This window comes from Sinohyriopsis cumingii, chromosome 7 (assembly GCF_028554795.1).
Source record: "Sinohyriopsis cumingii isolate HCF-2022 chromosome 7, ASM2855479v2, whole genome shotgun sequence".
Lineage (NCBI taxonomy): Eukaryota > Metazoa > Mollusca > Bivalvia > Unionida > Unionidae > Sinohyriopsis > Sinohyriopsis cumingii.
Window position 1 is genome coordinate 57,152,845 of NC_142967.1, and position 12,774 is coordinate 57,165,618.

A 12,774-nucleotide genomic window follows, 5' to 3' on the forward strand; every position below is an offset into this window, starting at 1 on the left:
GCAAGCGGTCGAGCTAGACCGCGAAATTTCAATACGCCTCGGGCAATAGGTAATAATTAAATTATTTAATAAATAAATAATCTAATCCTATATAGTATATAATCATTTGAAATAAATATATATATATTATATCGTATAATAATAATAATAATAATAATATAGTTTCTTCTTCTTCGTCTTCTTCTTTATGATAATGATGATTACTTTGTATGTCAAATGCGCGAATTCCTAACGTTGTCATTGTAAAATGATATAATTTTATTTTGCTATGTCACGATACCATTATTGTTTTTAATTCCAAGCGTTTCTGATCGACTCTTTAAATTTTTCGTAAAACAATAAATCAATCAACACAAAACAAATTTAGTTCATATACTGTTGGTTAAATGTGTACAACTGTTTTAGTGAACTGATCTATTTATCTTGCACGTAATTCCTAATTAATTATACAGTCAGCCAGATGCTGATCAATATTAGCGAAGGGTAAATTATACAAAGGCAGAAGAAAAAATATGGTATAACTTGTATAAACTCGAGTTAGATCAAGGATGTGCTATTCCTCGTAAGCAGTTTTTACGAGATCTACATCTATTTTGAATATACAACGGACAGGTTAATATATTTGATATACTCATAAAGACGAAAAGGCGAAAAAAAGCACAAAACAATCCATAAAACGTAGCTTTTAAACGCTAATCTTCAAACGATATGTTCGTTGTGGTTGCATACCAAAAGAAAAATCTACAAGAGTGTCTTGTATGAGATACAGAACTGGAATTGCCAGTTATTGATAATGAAACATTTTTGTTTCTTCAAAAGTTATATATATATATATATATATATATATATATATATATATATATATATATATATATATATATATATACATCCGTAAAACTTAGTAGATGAGCACAACATGTTTGTCCCCACCCACCTCCGAAAATAAATCAATGTGCGTCCCTGAATGTATCATACATTTAATTCAAAGGATCACGTTAAAAATTGTACATCAAACTACTTTCATGGGGATCTTGATCAGTAAACCCTCTTCTTGAAAAAATTTAAATCCACTTGTACAGACAATTGTTTTAGGCAAAGTCGTCACCCACTCCACCCCCATCTTCAATTATTTCAAATGAAATTATGTGGTTGGTAGGTTGATCTCGTGTTAGGTCTTGGATGGTGTTGGTTGAAGCTTTGTTCTGTAATTTCTCTTTAGGAAGTCACCTGACATGCTCCTCATATATATGGTGGATGCTTTGATATATTTCTACATATTGTAACAACTTTTACATAGTAATTATCAAACAAACACACATATGTGTACGTGTGCGTGTGTGTGTGTGTATTGGTTCATGGTTGATCAAACTAACATTAATTGGAAGAATAAATATGAATTGAAATGCAAGGAAATTCACCTGCATCAGTCCGATGATCCCATATATGATCTAGTCTGAAGTGATGTAAAAGAAAAAGAAAAATGATTCGTAGTACCAGCTTATTTTTTAATTTAGAGATGATCGACCTACAAGACACTCTTGTAGAAAAATCTACAAGAGTGTCTTAACTGAGATACAGAACTGGAATTGCCAGCTATCGATCATGAGACATTTTTGTTTCTTCAAAAAGTATTACTAGTAAGATGACATGATATAGATATCATACTTATATTGTTTGGGATTGCTAGTCGATGAAGACTTTCGTAGACTTGATTTTGTAATCTAACTTTCATTTTATTTTTATTTTTTTTATTATTTTATTGGGCGGGGGCGGTGTTGTCTTTTTCATTCTGCCAGCACTACAAAGTTATATGTGGTGCAAGGGATAAAACAAAAATTAAGACATTTCTACTTTACAATTATGATCTCCCTTTGACCGAGCCGATCTTTGTCTTTGCGTCAGCTTCGAGTCTAAACAGCCATTATTCTCGAGAGAAAAGATAAAATTAGCCACGCTTCACTATCTGACCGCTCCGGTGGCCTAGGGGTTAGAGCGTCCGCCTCGGATGCGGAAGGTCGTGGGTTCATTCATCGGCCGAGTCATACCAAATACTTACAAAAATGGTTCTAACTGCTGCCTCGCTTGGCGCTCATCATTAAGAGGTTAGTGTTAGGACTGGTGTCAGGGTAATGTGACTGGGTGGGACATCATGCTACATGTCTGCGACATAATGCTCCAGTGCTAGGCATCACTATAAACTGACACAGTTCAGACATCGGAGCGATATGACTGAAAAATTGTTAAAGCTACGTTAAAAATCCAATTCACACACACGCTTCACTATCATCAATAAAATATTTTTAAAAAAACAGGATTGAATAGAAACTGCTTCTGCGAGATGTGAGCTAGACTAACCGATCAAACTAGGAAGAGTCTTACTGAAGAATGAGAGCAAGCCGAGTATTCAAATGTGTTATTAAACCATATCTACCCGCTTAATTCAATATTGAAATTTGTATTATAAGCCATATCTACCCGCTTAATTAAGTCAGTATTGAAATTTGTTTTTATTGAACCACAACTACTCGCTTACTGAACAGATGCAGAATGGGTGTATAATCGACATTTTACACAACAAAGTTGTTGAGGAAACAAAGCATAACTACAGGGCGGAAATGTAACAAGACTAAATATTTTACATTTTTACAGAGATAGGTATCAACCACTCAGAGCAAGATAATATATAGCTTTGTTTAACTGGGTTAAAAACACAAAAACACAGAAGCTAGTATGAACATACAGATTAATTTTTGGGGTATGCTCTGAAATTAACTTTAAGTAACCCCACCCACCCCGATCGCAAAATTCGCGGAGACTATCAAAATTCATTTTAATTAGATCGAGTCATTGGTTGGATAGAAGTCTGCCAAAAATAGACAATTTTAAATAATTTGAAGGAAATTCGATTTGCATGTAAAGTGTGGAAGACACTACTGTACTGATGATACACACGTCTTGCGGAGTAAAGGCTGTGTTGTCGCATAGATCGGTGCAGCCAAAAGAGACTATAGAAAAACCGTTTAGAGTAATTTAAATAGAGACGTATACAGATTAATGTGACTATAACGACGGAATGTATCATTAAGTCAGAAGAAAATAGTTGTAAAGAATGGTATCATCACAGATAAGCAGACAAGAAAAAAGAAGAGAGTTTTGTATTTAAAAAAAAAAATGCTTGAATTCTTGAAATACCGCGAAAATTTGTCAGAACATAAAGGACTGTGAAATAGTTAAGATAACTCGATAGATATAATGCGCGATGAAGGTACAGACGTAAAATTCAATATTATCAGCACCAATATAAAGTTCTATATGTTATATGTGTTTTAGAATGTACCATTGCCCCAGAAAAAAATATTCTTTCATTCAAAATTTGACTTTTTATACCACGGACGATTAAAAAAAACTAAACATATGTCATCATAGTTTTGAACTTGCCATAAATCAAGTCATTGAACACACAAACCATCAGCTTACATAGAAACATATTGGGCTAAAGTATATTCCGATGTTTTGAGTGAGCTCGCAAAAACTAGTGTACTAAGAATTAAGGACCAAAATATATATTGTGTTCCCAAAGGAAAACGAACACAATTTTAATTCCATCAAATATATTATATATGTAAGAGAGAATTAATTAAACAAAAATTAAGAGATAACGATAATGTGATAGATAAGTACTGATGTCCGACACTTAAGGAAAGTAACTAAAATTATAAATACATTTGTTCATTCAAAACCTGTCAGGACATGACATTCATCTGTTCATTATAAATTAGGCTAAAAACGATCCTGGTGAAGAACTAACACCATATAGAACAATGAAAATAAATATATATCATTTAGCAGGGATTTCAATGTTGATAGGTCCATGAAAGGAGGACATATCAAATAACAGTAAAACTAACAAACAGGTTTGAAGATAGTTGTCAAAAATGTAAGTAACGAAACGTTCACAACATCGTTGAAACGTTGCAGAGAGATGAAGTCCAAATATTTGAGGAAAGTCAATTACTCATACGAATACACGGATAGCATTTACAGATTTAACGTTATACCATCCAAATAAAAGTTGTATTGTTGTGCATTGGTAATTTTTGTAGGAGTTTAGGAATGTCTGCATGAAATAGTACAATACTAGACCCAGTACATAATTCGAGTCATCATGGCTTTGCGAACATTTAAAGAGTACTTCAATAACTTGTTTCAAATTATATGTTCCTGAGGAATGAGAGTAGAATAAGAGATGGAATTTGCATGATTACACACACACACACACACACACACACACACACACAAGCCATGAATACTATTCGGACAAAGATTTAGAGACAGTTTAAAAAATTATGGTGAGTACGAGAGGTCAAAGTCATTCATATTGTACACAGATCCCAACATCCTCTACGTGCGTGCATATAAAAAAAAAAATTGGCAATCAATAAGAGACTTAGCAGGAAATCAAATAAGATTATACCACGGCGTAATACGAATAGCCCTGGTTTATACATGATGTCAAGCATTTTCGACTTCATAAAAATAATATAACCATATGGAAAATGAGGAATCTCTAAATTCATTCAATGTTTACTCTTTTTTTTAAAACTCAACTACATGTTCTCTTTGTACATCGTCTGTAACGAGATAGTATTAAATGAAGATAGATTCCACTGCATTTTTGGCAATGCCGTAAGTCTTGCTGCAAATCTAACATTTTCCAGCTGGTCCTTTATAACAGAGTTGTCTTTTTTCATGATCACCTATACATATATAACAAAATTTCTACCACAAAAAAAAAGCTTGTTTGGTCATGAGAATTTTGTTTTCTTTTTTTAAATCAGCAATTCTGCCACAGCCATCAGAAATAAGATATTTGTTCTTTTCAAATATCAGCTAGTAACTTGAAGGACTTTTCTACTTTATCTCCTATCACAATCGTATTTTATACCCTTTAATCCCCTTCACAATCACCTTTTAATCCAATATCACAATTATCCTATCACAATCACTTTTTTTTATATCCCTATCACCATTTCTTTTAATCCCCTGTACCAATTACCTTTTTATCCAATATCACAATCACCTCTTTTATTTCCTATCACAATAACATTTTTATCTCTCATGACAATGAACTCTTTATCACTGTCACAATAACATTTTTTTTTTATCTCCTATCACATTTACCTTTTCATCTTTGAGTAACTACATTTTGTTATTGTAAGTTTTATTGAACAAAAGTGTTAAACAGATTTTAATGATGTAGTAAAATAACTCAGTCTACTATTGATTACAACATATACCACAATGTAATTAGTATATTTTTTACCCTATGTAAAATCACTGAAAGAAGCTACCGGGTACAAGCAGTCTCTCTGGATTTAGCTTAGGTAATACTGTCTGCAAGGTTTGTTCGGTTTTAATGTTGCTCGTGGCGTATGTGATACAATGATGTATTTCTTATTTATCATATATCCAAATTACTTAGAAACCTATCTGCTTGAAAATGCGTAAATTAGTGTGCAGTCACAGTTGTTTTTTTTTATATCACTCTGTGTCCTTTACCCTTGAAATGTTTATCCTGCTTTATGCGGATGATACTGTAAATTTTGGCACTGACGTAAAATCTTTTCAACATAATTTAAACGTTTTCCTTTCCATACATTTTTGTTTTCATTTTTGTTTGTGTTACGAATATTCAGAGTTATGGAAATTTAGTATCAATTTCACAAAGACAAAGATTTAAATTTTTGGTACACGAAAAGATGACAAATATAGATTTACAAATTTGTCAGAGTCTAATAGATATTCGAGCTGAATTTAAATATGGATTATTAATTTTTGAACTAGCTAGAAAGGTCCTGTATTTACTTTACCGAAACATTGTTTAATCTACCCATAGACCAGCAACTATAATCTTTTCGATTATATATATTACCCGTTTTACTTTATGTGTGAAGTTTGATGATTTGAAATATGGTAATCAATGACAATTTTAACGTCACATTTTTATAACAGATTTTAAAACTGAAGGGAAGTGTTCCTATTTATATGTTTCATTCAGAACCAGGATGAAAGCATATTGATCAAATTATCAGATACGGAATAATGGGATTTCGGTCTGATCTTTATCATTAGTGGTAAACAGGCTCAACTTCTCAACAAACACTTTAAAAAATGAAACCAATGCTAATCTTAATACTTACAAAAGGACGAATAACAAGGAACACTGATAATTGTTGGGAAACAAGACCTCCTATATTATAAACTGGCTGCGGAATCCCAATTTTGTTAAATACTTTTTTTTGCTTCATTGTTTTGTTCAACTCATTTTTAAAAGTTCATTCATTCCAATATTTTATGCTTTCTTTAAACTCCGGTTCTATGACGGGCAATTAATCTAGTTTATTAAGAATCCTACATGAACCAAGCACATGATACCAGAAACTTCAGAAGACCTTCTTATAAAGGAATGGTAATCGTTGGCAACTCTGTCGTCTAAGGGAAAACGTTAAAATTGTTTAAAGGAAGATTTGAATATTGATAACTACTTATTACTGTTACCCAAGAAATCTTTATTTAAAATGGACAAAGCTTACGACTTCCAATAATAGACTCCCTGTTGAAACCGGTTTTTGGAACATCACACTGTTTGAGGAAAGAAGCTGTAACCATTGTGATAAAAATCACATCGGGGAGGAATACCATTATTGATTCATTTGTCACACATTTCACAACGAATGAAGTAAATTTATAAAACCCTTCTATCACTGCAAACATTCTATTGCAAAATGATAGACAGTATTTGTCACCAATAATCACAAAAGTCTCCAATAGCTTGCCAAATTTGTTACTCTGTCAATTAATACAATATCATAAACTTTGTGCTCTTTGTAGAAATGGAAATTTGATCATATTTCATAATGATAAAGTGGTATTTTTTTCTTCTTCTCTCTTTTTAAACGTTTGTACATTTTGTTACGTATATCTGATTTAATTCATGTTTATTTTAAATTTAATTGTTTGTCAGTTTTACATTTTTTATTCTATTATAATGTAAATTTATTCACTAGAGATGATACTTTTTCAGAAAATTGTTTGATCTTGACTGTTAGTTTATAAACACCAGGTGCTGATCTAAATTCTGACATTGATTCAAAATTAGTAAACAAAGTTCTGTTTTATTTTAAAATGATTGGTTGTTTCCAAGGTCATGATAAGATTACATTTAAGATGTAAACAACTTTTTTTTTAATTTTTTATTTCTTAGAGAAAATTATTGGTCTAATGAAGGCCATATTCTGTGTACGTGATATAAACATGATCATGTTACCCCCCCTCCTTGATTTCGCAATTCTGTTTTTTCCATAACTACGCATTTGTTAGTTTTAATAGAGATGTGTAGAGAGAGATTCCTCAGTTTTTGGGCTTTACACTTGGTATCAAGTTGTTTTCTTTGTTGTTGCCAGATTTTGAGTTAATTATCTTCAGATCATTTGGATTTCAAAAGGATTAATTCTTTATTCTCTGGAAATATTTTGAGGAGTGCTCACACAGAAATTTGGGAAAGACATTGCTTACAAATTTAATTTGGATTTCCAACACTGAGTACCATTATTTGTATTTCTACAAGGAACTGTAGATAAGCACAGTAATGACTCCAGCATACGTCATCTTCATCCATCTTGGACCCACCATCAGGATTCGAACTTTAAATTATTAGAACATTTATTACATGGACTTTTGCAATTTAATCCGTGGATTATTCTTAGATTATTTTTGGATTTGATTGAAATTTGTATTATAAGCCATATCTACCCGCTTAATTAAGTCAGTATTGAAATTTGTTTTTATTGAACCACAACTACTCGCTTACTGAACAGATGCAGAATGGGTGTATAATCGACATTTTACACAACAAAGTTGTTGAGGAAACAAAGCATAACTACAGGGCGGAAATGTAACAAGACTAAATATTTTACATTTTTACAGAGATAGGTATCAACCACTCAGAGCAAGGTAATATATAGCTTTGTTTAACTGGGTTAAAAACACAAAAACACAGAAGCTAGTATGAACATACAGATTAATTTTGATTCTTTTCCAGGAAAATAAATAATTTGTTAAATTTTGAAAAGCTTGTTGTTTTCACTCTTTCTGTATTACTGTTTATTCGAGCATAAACACGTAACAATTCCAATACAGTGAAGGCATTTTGTCTTAAAAATGTCATATTTATGTATCCAAAGTTTCTCATATTTCCTCAGAATGTTTGATATTCTTGTTCTAATTGTAAGGTTGGACAGTGATGCGATCCGTATCTCCATAAGTTAGTGATATCACCTTAATTTTTTTTTTTTTTTTAATTGTAGCAGTTGTTGTATTCTCATAACAACTTGTGTGAAGCTTGAGAGCTACTTTCAATAATTAAATCTTTATTCCGTTGCGTTGGAATAAAATAATATATATTTTGTGATATTTTTCACTGCTTGTGATGAGCCAAGTATTTCCTGTACCATGCCCTTGATATAGCTATGAAAACTATGCTTTCCATAGTATTTATTAACCTACACATTCATGTAAGCATTTAATTAGCATGCAAACACCAGCAAGCGAGCAATTAGCCTGCAAATACCAGTAAGCAATATACAAACTTACACGCATGAATATGTATTCCTATTTTATGTTACATGTTCATCTGAATGTTGGTATAAAAAAAATCACTACCTTGCGATTGTCGTGGTTTCTCTCAAGTACCTTCAGGATGAAGATATGTATACAGGTCAAAAGAGTCTCTTAAACTGTTGTCAACTAACCTCAAACTTTATCTGATGCTATTTTCGTGAAGAGTTTTAAAAAATTATATTGCTGCTAGTCTGCATGTGACATATTAATAAGATATTTTCTTCCTTCATTTTCTTTCCACAGGTCAGGGGCCCCGAGTGGCCGAGTGGTCTAAAGCGTTCTCCGTTACGGATCACTGCTATCTCACCCTTGTCTGCGTGGGTTAGAGTCTAGTATTCGGCCAATGTGGGTATGTGAGAAAGCTTGACAGTATCTTCTCGTGGATCGGTGGTTCTTCACGGGGCTTTCCTGGATTCTTCCTCCACCAATAATACTGGCCGCCATGCATAGCCTATCGTGTGCTGAAAAATGTCGTTAAACCCTACAACAACTATCCAGAGGTCATAACACTGATCACTTGGGCACTATAAAGATAAGGTTCAGATTTTTTGATTGTTGCTTACCTAATCCAGTGCAAAAGTCAATATTATATGTATTTTCTATTTTGAAAGACATACTGCTAAGACACCGAATTTTATTTTGTATTTGAAAGACATACTGCTGTAAGACATCGAACTGTATTTTCTATTTGAAAGACATACTGCTGTAAGACACCAAATTTTATTTTCTATTTGAAAGACATACTGCTGTAAGACACCGAATTTTGTTTTGTATTTGAAAGATATACTGCTGTAAGACACCGAATTTTATTTTGTATTTGAAAGACATACTGATATAATTCACAGAATTTCAGACGAAGTTGGTCTATCACAGTTAAATCAATAACTGTCAAGTAACGTATTAAGTGTAATTTGAGATTTACAAATGCCCACCAACCATTTTGTTTGAAATATTTCAACTATACTTGTAAATTCGGATATAAATATCTCCATAACAATGAAAATGTTACCACAATAACTTTAACACCATCTGGATAATCCTGATAAATACAAACTGGTAATTTTAAATAATTTTCATAGCCAAAGATAAGTTCTTACAAAAACTGATTCCGTTTGGTTATCTCTGTTAAATCATTATTATGCTGCAATTCTGACAGGGCATTAGTGTTGTCAATCATCTGGCAGGGTATTAGTGTTGGCAATAACAATTTTGTTAAAGTCAGTGTTTTATGCTTAAATAATGAATTATATTTTTATTTCATTATCATTTTCTTGAATGTTATCAGGAAAAGCTTCCCCACAGATGTGTGTTTGTGTGATTTTGGATTTTTAACCTAACTTGTAAAAAATGTCAGTCATATCGCAGTTTATAGTGATGTTTAGCACTGGGGCATCATGCCACAGACACGTAGCATTATGTCCACCCCAACCACCTTATCCTGACACTAGAAGGACCAGTCCTAACACTAACCTCTTAATACTGAGCGCTAGCGATTACTGCTATCACCATTTTTATATGTCTATGGTATGACGCGGCCGCAGCGGTCTCCAGTGGAGATTGCAAAGTGTCAAAGGTATCACTGGCACTAACTGAACAATTCAGCTTTCATTGTACTCTATGGTAGTCCATAAGAAAATCTTTTATATTTTTTCCTGATTAACCTGGAGATCGATCATTGAAAAATGCTACTTCCATTTAGATGAATATACAACTGATAATATCAAAACAACCAGAATAGGCAATAATGAACCACAAAATGCGGCTTTAAAAAAAAAAAAAAAAAAAAAAAAAACATTTACTCAGCCGACATACGGACTCATGTCACAATTATTATTTCCGGTTCAGTACCCAACAAATATAGTTCCAGATAACATATGACAATAACTTCACCATTAGTTTATCTTTGAAGGTAATTTAGATTGACACATGGTTTTTGTTTACGGTGTGGACACAGTGGAATGTCCAGTAATAAGAAACTGTAGGGACCATACAGAAAAATAATTATGACCTGAGTCCATTCATCGGAAGAATTTTCTATTTACACACACACACACACACACACACACACACATATATATATATATATATATATATATATATATATATATATATATATATATATATATATATATATATGACACCAGGTCGACCAGCCCTAACACTAACCAGTAGGCCACTGGAGCGGTATATACATATATACATACACACATATAAATATATATATATATATATATATATATATATATATATATATATATATATATATATATATATATATATATATATATATATATCCGGGTATTTTGAGGTGAACATACCGGTATTTTGACGTAAGCCGTTCCTTGAGTGTGTCGAAATTTATGTATCCGGTTATTCTGAGGTGCCGCCTTACTCGACTGTGGTAAAACCTCAGTTTCTTTTGTGTCTTGTAACGGTTATCATTTAGGACCTAAATGTGTAGGAAATAAAAATAAAAAAAAACAACAACCGGTTTATGTTAAATTAAAAAAATGATCTAAACAAGTTTTTACCAAAAACGCTTTTATTTTAGCCATAGATTATCAACATCAATGTGCAGATGTAAGTGAATGAAAACAAAAACCGTTTCATTGGTTTAAAACTGCATTTCAGGAAGAAGGAGCCTGACGTTTCGTCCATACAAAAAGACGAAGAGTTCGGAGAAAAAAGAAATACCGATTATCTACAATAATTATTTTTTTTTAACCCTAGTTTCGAGAGTGTCTGCACGTTCTAGTACCGTATATGAACGGCAGCCGAAACATCATTTTTTGGTGATGTGGAGGTGGCCGTGATAGTATGCGTGCTGGAACGTGCAGGCAGGCGATAGTTGTCTTATCTCGCATTCAGAGGTCCTAGGTTCGATACCAAGCAGAAACCCAATATGGAGCGAATTATTGATATGCTTGTTCAGCGGTAAGGTTGGAATAGTCCTAGTACTATTAATTGTAATTAATGTCCTTACATTCGTCAACCATAGGGATCTTAATATACATCCTCGTAATAAAATATATATATTTATAAGTATATAGTCTTTAGAGTAATTCTCCTTAGGCCAGTGCTTGGAGTAATGCTACATTACTCCCTTATATAGATATAACCTAACCTTGCCAGTGCCAAGGTATCTTAGGACATACGATATATATATATCTAAAGTTTCGAGAGTGTCTGCACGTTCTAGTACCGTATATGAACGGCAGCCGAAACATCATTTTTTGGTGATGTGGAGGTGGCCGTGATAGTATGCGTGCTGGAACGTGCAGGCAGGCGATAGTTGTCTTATCTCGCATTCAGAGGTCCTAGGTTCGATACCAAGCAGAAACCCAATATGGAGCGAATTATTGATATGCTTGTTCAGCGGTAAGGTTGGAATAGTCCTAGTACTATTAATTGTAATTAATGTCCTTACATTCGTCAACCATAGGGATCTTAATATACATCCTCGTAATCAAATATATATATTTATAAGTATATAGTCTTTAGAGTAATTCTCCTTAGGCCAGTGCTTGGAGTAATGCTACATTACTCCCTTATATAGATATAACCTAACCTTGCCAGTGCCAAGGTATCTTAGGACATACGATATATATATATCTAAAGTTTCGAGAGTGTCTGCACGTTCTAGTACCGTATATGAACGGCAGCCGAAACATCATTTTTTGGTGATGTGGAGGTGGCCGTGATAGTATGCGTGCTGGAACGTGCAGGCAGGCGATAGTTGTCTTATCTCGCATTCAGAGGTCCTAGGTTCGATACCAAGCAGAAACCCAATATGGAGCGAATTATTGATATGCTTGTTCAGCGGTAAGGTTGGAATAGTCCTAGTACTATTAATTGTAATTAATGTCCTTACATTCGTCAACCATAGGGATCTTAATATACATCCTCGTAATAAAATATATATATTTATAAGTATATAGTCTTTAGAGTAATTCTCCTTAGGCCAGTGCTTGGAGTAATGCTACATTACTCCCTTATATAGATATAATCTAACCTTGGCTCTGGCCATAACCTTTTTTTTTCATAGAAGAAGGGACACGGCTGAAACTTTTTTTAAGGTATCGAATTTAGCGGTCA